This window comes from Coregonus clupeaformis, unplaced genomic scaffold, assembly GCF_020615455.1.
Source record: "Coregonus clupeaformis isolate EN_2021a unplaced genomic scaffold, ASM2061545v1 scaf0257, whole genome shotgun sequence".
NCBI lineage: Eukaryota > Metazoa > Chordata > Actinopteri > Salmoniformes > Salmonidae > Coregonus > Coregonus clupeaformis.
Genome location: NW_025533712.1, coordinates 374,720 through 391,453, shown reverse-complemented (window position 1 = coordinate 391,453; position 16,734 = coordinate 374,720).

The window sequence follows — 16,734 nt, the reverse complement described above, 5'->3', positions numbered from 1 at the left end:
GCAGGGGGACCTTGCGGGCGCTGGATTTCAGTCCTTCACGGCGTAGTGTGTTACCAATTGTTTTCTTGGTGACTATGGTCCCAGCTGCCTTGAGATCATTGACAAGATCCTCCCGTGTAGTTCTGGGCTGATTCCTCACCGTTCTCATGATCGTTGCAACTCCACGAGGTGAGATCTTGCATGGAGCCCCAGGCCGAGGGAGATTGACAGTTATTTTGTGTTTCTTCCATTTGCGAATAATCGCACCAACTGTTGTCACCTTCTCACCAAGCTGCTTGGCGATGGTCTTGTAGCCCATTCCAGCCTTGTGTAGGTCTACAATCTTGTCCCTGACATCCTTGGAGAGCTCTTTGGTCTTGGCCATGGTGGAGAGTTTGGAATCTGATTGATTGATTGCTTCTGTGGACAGGTGTCTTTTATACAGGTAACAAACTGAGATTAGGAGCACTCCCTTTAAGAGTGTGCTGCTAATCTCAGCTCGTTACCTGTATAAAAGACACCTGGGAGCCAGAAATCTTTCTGATTGAGAGGGGGTCAAATACTTATTTCCCTCATTAAAATGCAAATCAATTAATAACATTTTTAACATGCGTTTTTCTGGATTTTGTTGTTGTTATTCTGTCTCTCACTGTTCAAATAAACCTACCATTAAAATTATAGACTGATCATTTCTTTGTCAGTGGGCAAACGTACAAAATCAGCAGGGGATCAAATACTTTTTTCCCTCACTGTACATATGTATCTCTGCGTGCCTGGCAGACATCTCAGCTTGGATGTCGGCCCACCACCTCAAGCTCAACCTCGACAAGACGAGCTGCTAATCCTCCCGGGGAAGGCCTGACCGCTCCAAGACCTCTCCATCACGGTTGACAACTCCACGGTGTCCCCCTCTCAGAGTGCAAAGAATATCAAAGCAATAACTCGCTCCTGCAGGTTCATGTTCTACAACATCTGTAGAGTATGACCCGTCCTTACACAGGAAACTGCGCAGGTCCTAATCCAGGCTGTTGTAATCTCACGTTTACACGACTGCAACTCTCTGTTGGCTGGGCTCCCTGCTTGTGCCATTAAAACCCTGCAACTAATCTAGAACGCCGCAGCCCGCCTGGTGTTCAAACTTCCCAAGTTCTCCCATGTCACCCCGCTCCTCTGCACACTCCACTGGCTTCCAGTCGAAGCTCGCATCCACTACAAGACCATGGTACTTGCCTACAGAGCAGCAAGGGGAACTGCCCCTCCCTACCTTCAGGCTATGCTCAAACCCTACACCCCAAATCGAGTACTCCGCCACCTCTGGTCTCTTGGCCGTCCCACCCCTACGGGGGGTCAGCTCCCACTCAGCCCAGTCAAAACTCTTCTCTGTCCTGGCACCCCATTGGTGGAACCAGCTTCCCCCTGAAGCTAGGACAGCAGAGTCCATGCTCATCTTTCAAAAACGTCTAAAACCCTGCCTCTTCAAAGAATATCTTAAATGAATCCCACGGCCCAGATCCACATTGTTTTAGTCCTCCACCGTTAAAATAGAAATAAAAAAGAAAGTGAAAGAAAAAGGACTGAGCCCTCCACACGACCTCGTCAATCAGTCTTGCGAGAGAGATCAATCAGGCTTGCGAGAGAGAGAGCTTGGTGACTTCTTGGTAAGTTCTGTCTCGTATGACTGCTGGGTGTATCACTAACCATGTCAAACAGATCAAGAGATACAATGCCTTCAGAAAGTATTCATACCCCTTGACTTATTCCACATTTTGTTGTGTTACAGCCTGAATTCAAAATGGATTCAATAGATTTTGTCTCACACATCTACACACCATATGCCATTATGACAAAGTGAAAACATGTTCTTAGACATTTTTGCAAAATGTATTGAAAATGAAATACAAAAATATCTCATTTACAGAAGTATTCACACCCGAGTCAATACATGTTAGAATCACCTTTGGCAGCGACTACAGCTGAGTCTTTCTGGGTAAGTCTCTAAGAGCTTTCCACACCGGAATTTTGCAACACTTGCCCATTATTCTTTTCAAAGTTCTTTAAGCTCTGTCAAATCGGTTGTTAATCTTTGCTAGACAACCATTTTCAGGTCTTGCCATAGATTTTCAAATAGAGTTAAGTCAAAACTACAGTAACTCGGCCACAGAGGAACATTCACTGTCTTCTTGGTAAGCAACTCCAGTGTAGATTTGGCCTTGTGTTTTAGGTTATTGTCCTGCTGAAAGGTGAATTCATCTCCCAGTGGCTGGTGGAAAGCAGACTGAACCAAGTTTTCCTCTAGGATTTTGTCTGTGCTTAGCTCCATTCCGTTAATTTTTTATCCTGAAAAACTCCCTAATCCTTAATGATTACAAGCATTCACATAACATGATGCAGCCACCACTATGCTTGAAAATATGGAGAGTGGTACTCAGTAATGTGTTGTATTGGATTTGCCTCAAACATAACACTGTATTCAGGACAAAAAAGTTAATTGCTTTGCCTTGTTGCAAACAGGATGCATGATTTGGAATATTTTTATTCTGTACAGGCTTCCTTCTTTTCACTCTGTCAATTAGGTTAGTATTGTGGAGTAACTACAATGTTGTTAATCCATCCTCAGTTTTCTCCTATCACAGCCATTAAACTCTGTAACTGTTTTAAAGTCACCAGTGGCCTCATGGTGAAATCCCTGAGCGGTTTCCTTCCACTCCGGCAACTGAGTTAGGAAGGACGCCTGTATCTTTGTAGTGACTGGGTGTATTGATACACCATCGAAAGTGTAATTAATAACTTCACCATGCTCAAAGGGATATTCAATGTCTGCTTTATTTTTTATTTTTTTACCCATCTACCAATAGGAGCCCTTCTTTGCGAGGCATTGGAAAACCTCCCTGGTCTTTGTGGTTGAATCAGTGTTTGAAATTCACTGCTCAACTGAGGGACCTTACTAATGATTGTATGTGTGGGGTACAGAGATGAGGTATCATTTCAAAATCATGTTGAACTCTATTATTGCACATGCAACTTATGTGACTTTAGCAACATTTTTACTCCTATTTAGGCTTGGAGTTAAATACTTATTGGCTCAAGACATTCAGCTCTGATCCAATTCTGATCGGAGTAGTTGTTTGATATTGTGATGTGTGTGATTTTTTAAACTTTTTTATTTTTTATTTATTTAACCTTTATTTAACCAGGTAAGCCAGTTGAGAACAAGTTCTCATTTACAACTGCGACCTGGCCAAGATAAAGCAAAGCAGTGCGATAAAAACAACAACACAGTGTTACATATGGGGTAAACAAAACATAAAGTCAAAAATACAACAGAAAATATATATACAGTGTGTGCAAATGTAGCAAGTTATGGAGGTAAGGCAATAAATAGGCTATAGTGCAAAATAATTACAATTAGTATTAACACTGGAATGATAGATGTGCAAGAGATGATTTGCAAATAGAGATACTGGGGTGCAAATGAGCAAAATAAATAACAATATAGGGATGAGGTAGTTGGGTGGGCTAATTTCAGATGGGCTGTGTACAGGTGCAGTGATCGGTAAGGTGCTCTGACAACTGATGCTTAAAGTTAGTGAGGGAGATAAGAGTCTCCAGCTTCAGAGATTTTTGCAGTTCGTTCCAGTCCGTACAGTCAGTACTTGTCCATTTGGAGAACTTAAATCTATATTCTTCTTGTCCGACTATTTATTTTACTTGTCCCAGACGAAGACAAGCGTTAAAGAGCAACTGCCCCTAAAAAGAAACTAATCCCATTGAAAACGGCCTATGTGGTATCGATATGAGTCGGAAACATTAAATTGTAGAAATAGGCGGGGTTTCTGACTTTGTGGCTGTGGTAACTAGTGACGATTAGCTTGACCCGAGTTACTACCCTGGTGACACAGACGGCTTCATCAACAATGGTAATGAGTGTTATGTGAAAAGTTGTCCAAAAAAAATACCAAGTTTGATAAACTAGTAGGTTAATTACCCAGTCAAGCAGATACAAGTAGTAGATAATTTTGGTTGTGAAGTGCATTATCAAAAGCTTTCTCCTTTCTTTATAACAAAATGCAATTCTGTCTATTGTATCACCCTGTCACAGACCCTCCCATTCAACACCACCTCATAAGATGAGGAAGTCCATTGTTTATAAGGATTGCCTGCTGCAGTTCGAGAAATGTCCAGTTTGCAGCCGAACATGCAACATAGAGAAGACCAGCAAGGGGACCCTCAGCATCACACAGACATGTCCTCGCTGTGATAATTCCTATACATGGAACAGGGAGGACGCTTGAATCAGGTTGGTCAAATTTGACCTGGTCAAAGGTCAAAACAGTTTAGAGATTTTTTTCCCCAATTCACCATCATAACCTGGCCTGGTGGAACCAGCCTGATCGCTGCGTTTACCATTCTATTTCACATATGTTATCTGAAGTTAAATAGAAAGGTGAAATCAGCGATCAGGTTGCTTCCACCATGCTAATCATAACCACCATTGATAATGTAATCAGTGCTCTGTGTGTGTTTGTATGTGACCGACCAATATCTTTGATGAGGGGCCAGGAGCTGATCTACGCTGGCAAAGACCTTACCTCCAGTCTCACCTCTTGCTTGCTCACCAACGATTGTCGATGGGTAGACCAGAATTAGGTAGGTTTAGTCTGACCTGTTCAAACTTCAACATAGTATATGTTTGTGTGTCAGATATCACCTATCCTAACTGCCATTGGTAATAGAACAGTGACTGTGTATGTGTTCACAGATGCAGCTATGGAGCCAGCACTTGGAGACTTGCAAGATGATGTGATGGAGTCCTGACCAACAGACAGGCTTGATACTGAATGGAGAGAGACCTGGCACTCGGCATAAAGATGTTACTAGACAACTTTTACTTGTATTGTCTTTTTTTATTGAATTAAATGGTATCAGTCAATATGGGGAGGGAGGAACCCTGTGTATTCTGCACCAGGATCAGGGAACTCCTGTTGTATGCAGGACACCACACAGGAAGGTATGACCACTGACATGTTTGCCAAGGTAGCCCCAATACCACCAGACAGAGTATCTGTATTGGCTGGGAATGACAATAAAATATGAAAGGTTCACATTGTTATATTAACAGAACACTGCTTCTATGGTATTATGTAAAGGGTTGTTTATTCTACATGGACCTGTTACTACATTTGAAAGTTATACAAAATATTTAGTTTAGAATACTTACATAAATTTAGCAATCGCATTCTTGTCGTTTTTACACTGTAGGCTACTGACCTATTCAAAGCTTCCTCCGGCATCTCACCATACATCTGCCTGTAGTTATTGAACTCAACAAGCAGGAGGTTTGTTTGTTGTGATTGAGAGGAGGAAATAGCTGCAGGCAAGGTTCTGACAGATGGGTGTGTCTTGGTGGTGGCAAGGACACACCAAAGAAACAACCACATCAAACCACACCCCCAAGCCAACTCGCGTTTGGCTTCTGTCATGTCCGACAGCATTTCTTGAGGAGCGAGCCAAAAAAACTAGGCCAAATCAACGGCTGCAATTCCCCCTTAATGTCAAGCCCTGAATTGCTACAACTTTGATATGTGGTTCTGACCCAGCCATCTTAAGATGAATGCACTAATTGTAAGTCGTTCTGGATAAGAGCATCTGCTAAATGAATAAAATGTAAATGTAATGTCTCAACTAAAACTCTATAGGAACTTGATCAACTCCATTAATTTTCTCATTAAAAGTATCTTGGGGTAAAAACTTAAGTAGTTGAATGGTAGTAATGAAACAGGCATTTGTGAACATCATATAGCAGTGTACAAACACAATATGTAACAGTCTTTTTAGGCTTATACACTGAGTAAAAAACATTAGGAATACCCACTCTTTCCTTGACAGACTGACCAGGTGACTCCAGGTGAAAGCTATGATCCTTTATTGATGTCACTTGTTAAATCCACTTCAATCAGTGTAGATGAAGGGGAGGAGACAGGTTAAAGAAGGATTTTTAAGCCTTGAGACAATTGAGACATGGATTGTGTATGTGTGCCATTCAGAGGGTCAATGGGCAAGACGAATTGAGGCTGTTCTGAGGGCAAAAGGGGGTGCAACTCAATATTAGGAAGTTGTTCCTACTGTTTTGTACACTCAGTGTATATGCCTTATATATCACACAATGAATGGATGCAATATTCTACACAGGAATATTCAACACTGAAATCTGTGACTCTCGTTATTCCAAATGCATCTGTGGATCTTTTTTGCTGACAATAAAAAATTATATTTTTCTTTATGCAGGGTTTGATCTAAACGTCAGAAGCTATCGAGTGGAACGGTTGTTTTCTATGTTATAGAGTAGAATGTTTTTTCTGCTGGTGTATTCTGAGGTAGCTCCTCTCTGAGAACCTTTTCCCACAGTGTGTACAAGCGAACGGTCTCTCTCCCTTGTGGACCTTCAGGTGCATCTTCAGGTTGCCAGCCAGGGAGAACCTCTTCTCACACTGGGGGCAGCTGAAGGGTTTCTCCCCTGTGTGGACCCTCTGGTGCCTCTTCAGGTCACCAGACTGGGAGAACCTCTTCTCACACTGGGGGCAGCCGAAGGGTTTCACCCCTGTGTGGACCCTCTGGTGGATCTCCACCTTCTGGGGGCAGCTGAAGCCTTTGTTGCAGAACATGCAGACGAACCGCTTCTCTTTACTATTGCCTGATGTTGGTCCCCCTCCCCATGCCTTGGCCCTTTGGTCCTTTGAGTTCAATACCTGATCGAAAAGGACACAGCCATGTGAATCGGAAGGTGCCATTGATGTGGGCACTGGGTCGCGATCCCTGAAAGCGTGTAAAGGGGAATGGGTGGCGACAATATGATTTGTCTCTAAGATTCCCCTGTAGTCTAAGAAATCTCTGCTTTGTGAGTGTCCTTCTCCTAAGTGAGTCTCGTCTACATTCCATGTCAGAGGAGCATCGCCCTCCACTTTCACCTCATCTACCACTGTAACCTCCCCTTTCTTATCTAGGCACCCTTCAGAGTATACACTACTACTGTACCTGTTCCAATCCGCTCTAGACAGATCAGTCTGTGTCTCTAAACCCAAGGGAATGTTGCCAGGGTCCATCTCTGTAGTGTAAGAACAAGACAGATCATTGCCAGTCTCTAACGTGCCACCTGAGTCCCGATGGGAATGAACCGTCCTCGGGTTACCGTAAAGTAAATACTCTGAGCCGGGAGCAGGAGGAGAGCCCAGTCGCCCCAGCCCCATCCCAGTCTCTCTGGGTCTGATCTGTGGTCAGATGCTGTGGGTAATAGCCTGTGCGTTACAGTTAAAGTCTCGGTGTCGCTCTCTGACTTGACGACGGCATTCGGCGCTCCACTGACCTCCGTGATGCTGTGTCGGGTCCTGGGATGGGGCACGGCGGCGGTGGTGAGGTCCTCCGTAACTACAGGAGGAGCCACTGCAGCCGCTGCTCCAGTCTGGATGTCTCTGGTGTGTCGTGGGTCCTCCTCTCCTTCAGTCCTCTCCTGCTTGACCAGAGACGATCCTGCAGGACCTGCAGCCTCTGCATCTGTAGACTGACACAAGAAGAGAGGAGGTTATTATCAGTACATGAGTTGAATAGTATAACAATGTCATTATTTATCATCCAATATGATTACGTAGTGGCTACCTGTCTTGACTGCATCAAAACGGGAGAAGCTAGTTAAGCTAGCTAGCTAGGCTGCATGTGCTTTCTCATCCTACAGTTACAAACAAAAACAACTCCATTCAGAATATAAATTAGCAGTCTACCTGTTGGCTCTTGATCGTTGTAGCCTATCCTTGTAGCCTATCCTATTGATTAGATAACTCCTAACTTTTGCCCCACACAGAGAGACTATGACTGTAGCCTATTGGCGCTTTGATTACTTGTGTTTGGCCAACAACAAGTTACACGCGCCACTTTTGTGAAAAGCAAAGAGCAGATGCATACATTTCTCTCTCTCTCTACCGCAGCAGTCGCGTTCGGATCGTTAAAATTACACATACCCGAGACCCGTGACAATCATTTCAGATCCGACCCAGACCAGTGACATTATTTAGAATTCTGGATCCGGACCCGCTTGGGTATTCAGGTACAGGTGGATCCGTGAAGACCTCTACCTGGAACTGAACACCTTGCTCTGCATCTGGATCCTGGACTTCCCGACGGGCCAGCTAGGACAACAAACTCTCCCTCTGCGTCAGTAAAACCAAGGAGCTGATAGTGGACTACAGGAGAAAGAGGGTAGAGCACGCCCCCCACTCACATCAATGGGCTATAGTGGAGCGGGTTGAGAGCTTCAAATTCAATTTTCAATCAATCAATTTTATTTTATATAGCCCTTCTTACATCAGCTAATATCTCGAAGTGCTGTACAGAAACCCAGCCTAAAACCCCAAACAGCTAGTAATGCAGGTGTAAAAGCACGGTGGCTAGGAAAAACTCCCTAGAAAGGCGAAAACCTAGGAAGAAACCTAGAGAGGAACCAGGCTATGAGGGGTGGCCAGTCCTCTTCTGGCTGTGCCGGGTGAAGATTATAACAGAACCATGCCAAGATGTTCAAAAATGTTCATAAGTGACAAGCATGGTTAAATAATAATCAGGAATAAATCTCAGTTGGCTTTTCATAGCCGATCATTAAGAGTTGAAAACAGCAGGTCTGGGACAGGTAGGGGTTCCATAACCGCAGGCAGAACAGTTGAAACTGGAATAGCAGCAAGGCCAGGCGGACTGGGGACAGCAAGGAGTCACCACGGCCGGTAGTCCCGACGTATGGTCCTAGGGCTCAGGTCTCTCAGTTGGCTTTTCATAGCCGATCATTAAGAGTTGAAAACAGCAGGTCTGGGACAGGTAGGGGTTTCGTAGCCGCAGGCAGAACAGTTGAAACTGGAATAGCAGCAAGGCGTCCACATCACCAAGGTTTAACATGGCCCATACACACCCACACAGATGTGAAGAGGGCACGACAGAGCATCTTCCCCCTCAGGAGGCAAAAAGGATTTGGCATGGGCCCTCGGATCCTCAAAAAGATACAGCTGCACCATCGAGAGCATCTTGACTGGCTGCATCACCGCTTGGTATGGCAAATGCACTGCCCTTGACCGCAAAGAGCTACAGAGGGTGGTGTGGACAGCCCAGTACATCACTGGGGCCGTGCTCCCTGCCATCCAGGACCTCTATATCAGGCGGTGTCAGAACAAGGCCCAAAAAACGGTCTGTAAACGGTACCAGAGCATCGGCTCTCGGACCAACAGGCTCCGAGATACTGTAGCTTCTACCCCCAAGCCACAAGACTGCTAAATAGCCATAAGAGTGCTAAATAGTTAATTAACTTAATCACAGACTATCTTGCACTGACTCTATGCACACTCAAAAGTATACAGTGGGGTCAGAAATTATTGAGCAATAATGACAGTTTAAAATAAATATTTCAAATACTGAGCTATATTGTATGCTAAAAAAAATTGGGAAGTTATATTATTTTATACTAATACAATTGCTCAGAAAAAGACATTGTTTAACAAGTAATATTTTTTTTTCTCAAAAAGGTAGGAGTCAAAATTGACACCCCTACAGATTCTTATCAATGAAGTAGTCAAAAGTTTAGTATTTAGTCCCATATTCCTAGCACACAATGACTACATCAAGCTTGTGACTCTACACACTTGTTGGAGGCATTTGCAGTTAGTTTTCGTGGCATTCATTATAGCTCAGTATTATTATTTTTTTATACAGTCATTATTGCTAATCTTTATCAAGGGTGTCAATCATTTCAGACCCCACAGTAACTACACACACTCAAACTAAACTAAACTAAACTGACACTCTCACAAAAAAAACCACACACATTCACTACATACGTGCACACACACACAGTTACCGCGACACAACACAAAACACACACTTTTACACACACACACGCAAATACCGAGTTACCGACACAACACAAACACACAACATTTTACACTTATCATATGCTGCTGCTACTCTGTTCTTTATTTTACTCCTATTATTATCATCTATCCTGATGCCTGGTCACTTTACCCTACCTTCATGTACAGTACCAGTCAAAAGTTTGGACACACCTACTCATTCCAAGGTTTTTCATTATTTGTACTATTTTCTACATTATAGAATAATAGTGAAGAAATCAAAACTGTGAAATAACACATATGGAATCATGTAGTAACCAAAAAAGTGTTAGTTAAATCAAAATATATTTTATATTTGAGATTCTTCAAATAGCCACCCCTTGCCTTGATGACAGCTTTGCACACTCTTGGCATTCTCTCAACCAGCTTCACCTGGAATGCTTTTCCAACAGTCTTGAAGGAGTTCCCACATATGCTGATGTCGTGACGTGACTTTCATTATTGTGATTACTATTATTTATCGAATAATTAACTACTATGTTTAATTGTTACTAGATTAAATGAATCATGTAACAATTAACTCATTAGGAATTTGGGGCACCACGGGAAAAGTTGTTTAACAAGTTACCGTTTCCCAAATTAACTACAAAGATATCTAGATATCTCATAATTTAACAGTCATTTACCTCATATCAGTCTCATTCTGAAAGTTGTAGGCTCTTTAAGTCTGCACGAACCCGGGTCTTACTGATCATTCCTACTACACACATTTATTTAATTATTGATTTACTAACTAATTTAAAATGATAACACAAGATACAAACACGTACACGGTATAGGTAGGGATTAGAAACTTAATACAATGAAAACGGGTCCCTAGCGGACTCACACAATATGACACTTGTTACAAAAGATGGCGAGTTAAAAAGAGAGAGAGAGAGAAAACACTTGGATACACATGGACCTAAACTCACAGTAATCCTAATACTTTGGCCCGAACTGCCACCCGTTTGGGAAGAAAAGCAATACATGTATTCACGTGTTGGAGGTCTTCGTCGTGTATCTCTGTTGGACCCAGGCCTTCGTGGGAAGGGGTCGATTGGACTCAGATTGTCCACAAGAGGTCACAATGTCCTTCTTAGTTGTCTGTTTACTTTCACTCGTTCTGGAAGTGGTCTTTCGAGGACGGCTAATCAGCCGTGTCGATGATCCCCTGTGGGGTGATGAGAGCAGTGTAATAGACAATGGTTTGAAGAGAGTAACAGGATGGTCCCACTAAAATTCAACTTCTTAGATACAGTACCTAGAACAGCTACTCAGTCGTAACATTGATTGTTAGTGGAGGGAACTTTGTCGTCTTCACCTCGTGTTGATTTTCAGGGTCGGGACCAATATAGACAAAAGCTACAGCTTGAGTACTTCTGGTCTGATCTGATCATTCTTAACTCTATCTTTTATGCACTCTGGTAAAGAGGGGCGTTTCCGTCATACTGACACGTTCGCTGAGCTCCCTCGGGTGTGGCTAGTTACGAGACAAAAGTATTATCATCACTATGATCTTGTTAGAAAGCTAAAATCATATTCCTATCTTCACGAAAACATTGTCTTCCTCCTTGATATTTTCTACACAACGTAAAGGACGTCAACCTGATATACAGTGTAAAACCTCTTCAAGTCACAATGTTTTTGTTATAACGCCTTTATACCATCACAAAATAGACATTAATTTTCCATATTCCATTTCTCATCATTCCCAACATTTGGATGTTGAAATATATTGTCCCAATGTTCATTGTTGGATGTTGACGTTTTTGGGCGGCAAAAAGTCTCTGAAACGAAGGCATTCCTTCCACCATACTAGAATGCCAGAGATAGATTCTCCTATCTCTAATTTATGGCAGTATTAAGGTGTCAAGACCGGCACAGCCCCCCTGTGGGTAGGAGGGTGTGGTTGTTGTCGGCCATTTGCCAAGCTGATGTGAGGCCTTTGATCCTCACCCAGGGAGAGTCATGACACTGAGCACTTGTTGGCTGCTTTTCCTTCACTCCGCCGTCCGACTCATCCCTAACCATCTCAATTGGGTTGAGGTCGGGGGATTGTGGAGGCCAGGTCATCTGATGCAGCACTCCATCACTCTCCTTCTTGGTTAAATAGCCCTTACAGTGAGGGAAAAAAGTATTTGATCCCCTGCTGATTTTGTACGTTTGCCCACTGACAAAGACATGATCAGTCTATAACTTTAATGGTAGGTTTATTTGAACAGTGAGAGACAGAATAACAACAAAGAAATCCAGAAAAACGCATGTCAAAAATGTTATAAATGTTTTGCATTTTAATGAGGGAAATAAGTATTTGACCCCTCGGCAAAACATGACTTAGTACTTGGCGGCAAAACCCTTGTTGGCAATCACAGAGGTCAGACGTTTCTTGTAGTTGGCCACCAGGTTTGCACACATCTCAGGAGGGATTTTGTCCCACTCCTCTTTGCAGATCTTCTCCAAGTCATTAAGGTTTCGAGCCTGACGTTTGGCAACTCGAACCTTCAGCTCCCTCCACAGATTTTCTATGGGATTAAGGTCTTGAGACTGGCTAGGCCACTCCAGGACCTTAATGTGCTCCTTCTTGAGCCACTCCTTTGTTGCCTTGGCCGTGTGTTTTGGGTCATTGTCATGCTGGAATACCCATCCACGACCCATTTTCAATGCCCTGGCTGAGGGAAGGAGGTTCTCCCTGTCCCCTTAGCAGAAGTTGTCCTGCCCCCTTAGCAGAAAAACACCCCCAAAGCATAATGTTTCCACCTCCATGTTTGATGGTGGGGATGGTGTTCTTGGGGTCATAGGCAGCATTCCTCCTCCTCCAAACACAGCGAGTTGAGTTTATGCAAAAGAGCTCGATTTTTGTCTCATCTGACCACAACACTTTCACCAAGTTCTCCTCTGAATCATTCAGATGTTCATTGGCAAACTTCAGACGGGCCTGTATATGTGCTTTCTTGAACAGGGGGACCTTGCGGGTGCTGCAGGATTTCAGTCCTTCACGGCGTACTGTTACACCAATTGTTTTCTTGGTGACTATGGTCCCAGCTGCCTTGAGATCATTGACAAGATCCTCCTGTGTAGTTCTGGGCTGATTCCTCACCGTTCTCATGATCATTGCAACTCCCCGTGGTGAGATCTTGCATGGAGCCCTAGGCCGAGGGAGATTGACAGTTATTTTGTGTTTCTTCCATTTGCGAATAATCGCACCAACTGTTGTCACCTTCTCACCCAGCTGCTTGGCGATGGTCTTGTAGCCCATTCCAGCCTTGTGTAGGTCTACAATCTTGTCCCTGAGATCATTGGAGAGCTCTTTGGTCTTGGCCATGGTGGAGAGTTTGGAATCTGATTGATTGATTGCTTCTGTGGACAGGTGTCTTTTATACAGGTAACAAGCTGAGATTAGGAGCACTCCCTTTAAGAGTAATCTCAGCTCGTTACCTGTAGAAAATACACCTGGGAGCCAGAAATCTTTCTGATTGAGAGGGGGTCAAATACTTATTTCCCTCATTAAAATGCAAATCAATTTATAACATTTTTGACATGCGTTTTTCTGGATTTTTTATTTTATTCTGTCCCTCACTGTTCAAATAAATCTACCATTAAAATTATAGACTGATCATTTCTTTGTCAGTGGGCAAATGTACAAAATCAGCAGGGGATCAAATACTTTTTTCCCTCACTGTACACAGCCTGGAGGTGTGTTGGGTCATTGTCCTGTTGAAAAACAAATGATAGTCCCACTAATGCCAAACCAGATGGGATGGCGTATCGCTGCAGAGTGCTGTGGTAGCCATGCTGGTTAAGTGTGCCTTGAATTCTAAATAAATCACAGACAGTGTCACCAGCAAAGCACCCCCACACCATAACACCTCCTCCTCCATGCTTTACGGTGGGAACTACACATGCAGAGATCATCCGTTCACCCACACCGCGTCTCACAAAGACACGGCGGTTGGAACCAAAAATCTCCAATTTGGACTCCAGACCAAAGGACACATTTCCACTGGTCTAATGTCCATTGCTCGTGTTTATTGGCCCAAGCAGGTCTCTTCTTATTATTGGTGTCCTTTAGTAGTGGTTTCTTTGCAGCAATTCGACCATGAAGGCCTGATTCACACAGTCCCCTCTGAACAGTTGATGTTGAGATGTGTCTGTGACTTGAACTCTGTGAAGCATTTATTTGGGCTGCAATTTCTGAGGCTGGTAACTCTAATGAACTTATCCTCTGCAGCAGAGGTAACTCTGGGTCTTCCATTCCTGTGGCGGTCCTCATAAGAGCCAGTTTCATCATAGCGCTTGATGGTTTTTGCGACTGCACTTGAAGAAACATTCAAAGTTCTTGAAATGTTCCGTATTGACTTACCTTCATGTCTTAAAGTAATGATGGACTGTCGTTTCGCTTTGCTTATTTGAGCTGTTCTTGCCATAATCTGGACTTGGTCTTTTACCAAATAGGGCTATCTTCTGTATACCCCACCTACCTTGTCACAACACAACTGATTGGCTCTAACGCATTAAGAAGGAAAGAAATTCCACAAATTAACTTTTAACAAGGCACACCTGTTATATGAAATGCATTCCATTTGACTACCTCATGCAGCTGGTTGAGAGAATACCAAGAGTGTGCAAAGCTGTCATCAAGGCAAAGGGTGGCTATTTGAAGAATCTCAAATATAACATATATTTTGATTTGTTGAACACTTTTTTTGGTTACTACATGATTCCATTTGTGTTATTTCACAGTTTGATGTCTTCACTATTATTCTACAAATTAAAGAATAGTACAAATAAAGAAAAAACCTTGAATAAGCAGGTGTGTCCAAACTTTTGACTGATAGTGTACATACTGTACGTCAAATATCTCGTACCTGCACACTGATCTGGTACTCCCTGTATATAGCTCCATTCTAGTATATTGTATCCTCGTGTTACTACTTTCATGGTAAAGTCTACACCCGTTGTATTAGGCGCATGTGACAAATAAAATGTTATTTGATTAGATTTTAATAGCTGAGTGGACCCTTTCTAAAATAAACGGGCCATATATTATGTACTGTAATTTCTAATGTTACACTATGACACTAACCTCTATCACAATAACATGCTGGGTTGAGGTTTCAATACCCTCATCTATCGCTATGGGTTGGTCATCTCTCCACGCATTGGGTTCCACTGGCTTCTCAAAGCTCCTGTGGCCTCCAGTGAGATGTCCTTCACCTGAGAGAGTGATTGGGGGAAAAGACATGGTTAGGTTAGGTACTGTAAATGCTCAACGCTATGTTGTACACTATTGTCACTGTCTAGAATTGGCAAGGATGCAAGGTAACACTTCTTATAACTTCTTGATATACCATTTATTGATTGATAGATTATGTTCCATGCATCACATTCTTTTAATTGAGTATGACAATAGGAATTCAGTAAATCAAGAATATGGTTAGAATATGGTACTGGCCGTGTACGAAATCTGGCTTGCCTACTTCTTACTTAAACTGCATTCTGTGTACTAATCATACTATATACTATTTAGAACGTACTGTTTAGTAAAAATTAATGCCCTAAGCAACAAATACCAATACACTAGGCTCATCCATACTGAGAATGCGTCATCTAATGCGCAATTGCGCTGTTCTCCGCCATTCGTTCATTTTGGTAGCACATCCCATATTTGATTATCAGCTATTTTTGCCTACCTAAAATGCCTACTATTTATAGGATGTTAGGTTATGCGACAATGGACGCTATGCGAGAATTCTATACTGAACAAAAATATAAACGCAACATGTCCCCAGCACAAGGTGTACATTTACATTTACATTTTAGTCATTTAGCAGGTCTTTAGATAGTGATTACTATTTTAATATTTTTTTATACTGGCCCCCGTAATCGAAAAATCAAAGCATGCCATCCATCCCCGTTCCCTGCTGGGCCAGTCGGTGACGCGCGGCCGGCGAGTTTCTATTACACTCGTGCAGTGCCTCCACTGTAATGCTCATGCTGTTTAATCAGCTTATTGATATGCCACACCTGTCAGGTGGATGGATTATATTGGCCATGGAGAAACGTTCACTAATAGGGATGTAAACAAATTTGTGCACAACATTTGAGAGAAAGAAGCTTTTTGTCTGTGTGGAAAATTTCGGGGATCTTTTATTTCAGCTCATGAAACATGGGACCGACACTTTACTACGTACAGTGGGGGGAAAAAAGTATTTAGTCAGCCACCAATTGTGCAAGTTCTCCCACTTAAAAAGATGAGAGAGGCCTGTAATTTTCATCATAGGTACACGTCAACTATGACAGACAAAATGAGGAAAAAAAATCCAGAAAATCACATTGTAGGATCTTTAATGAATTTATTTGCAAATTATAGTGGAAAATAAGTATTTGGTCAATAACAAAAGTTTCTCAACACTTTGTTATATACCCTTTGTTGGCAATGACACAGGTCAAACGTTTTCTGTAAGTCTTCACAAGGTTTTCACACACTGTTGCTGGTATTTTGGCCCATTCCTCCATGCAGATCTCCTCTAGAGCAGTGATGTTTTGGGGCTGTCGCTGGGCAACACGGACTTTCAACTCCCTCCAAAGATTTTCTATGGGGTTGAGATCTAGAGACTGGCTAGGCCACTCCAGGACCTTGAAATGCTTCTTACGAAGCCACTCCTTCGATGCCCGGGCGGTGTGTTTGGGATCATTGTCATGCTGAAAGACCCAGCCACATTTCATCTTCAATGCCCTTGCTGATGGAAGGAGGTTTTCACTCAAAATCTCACGATACATGGCCCCATTCATTCTTTCCTTTACACGGATCAGTCGTCCTGGTCCCTTTGCAGAAAAA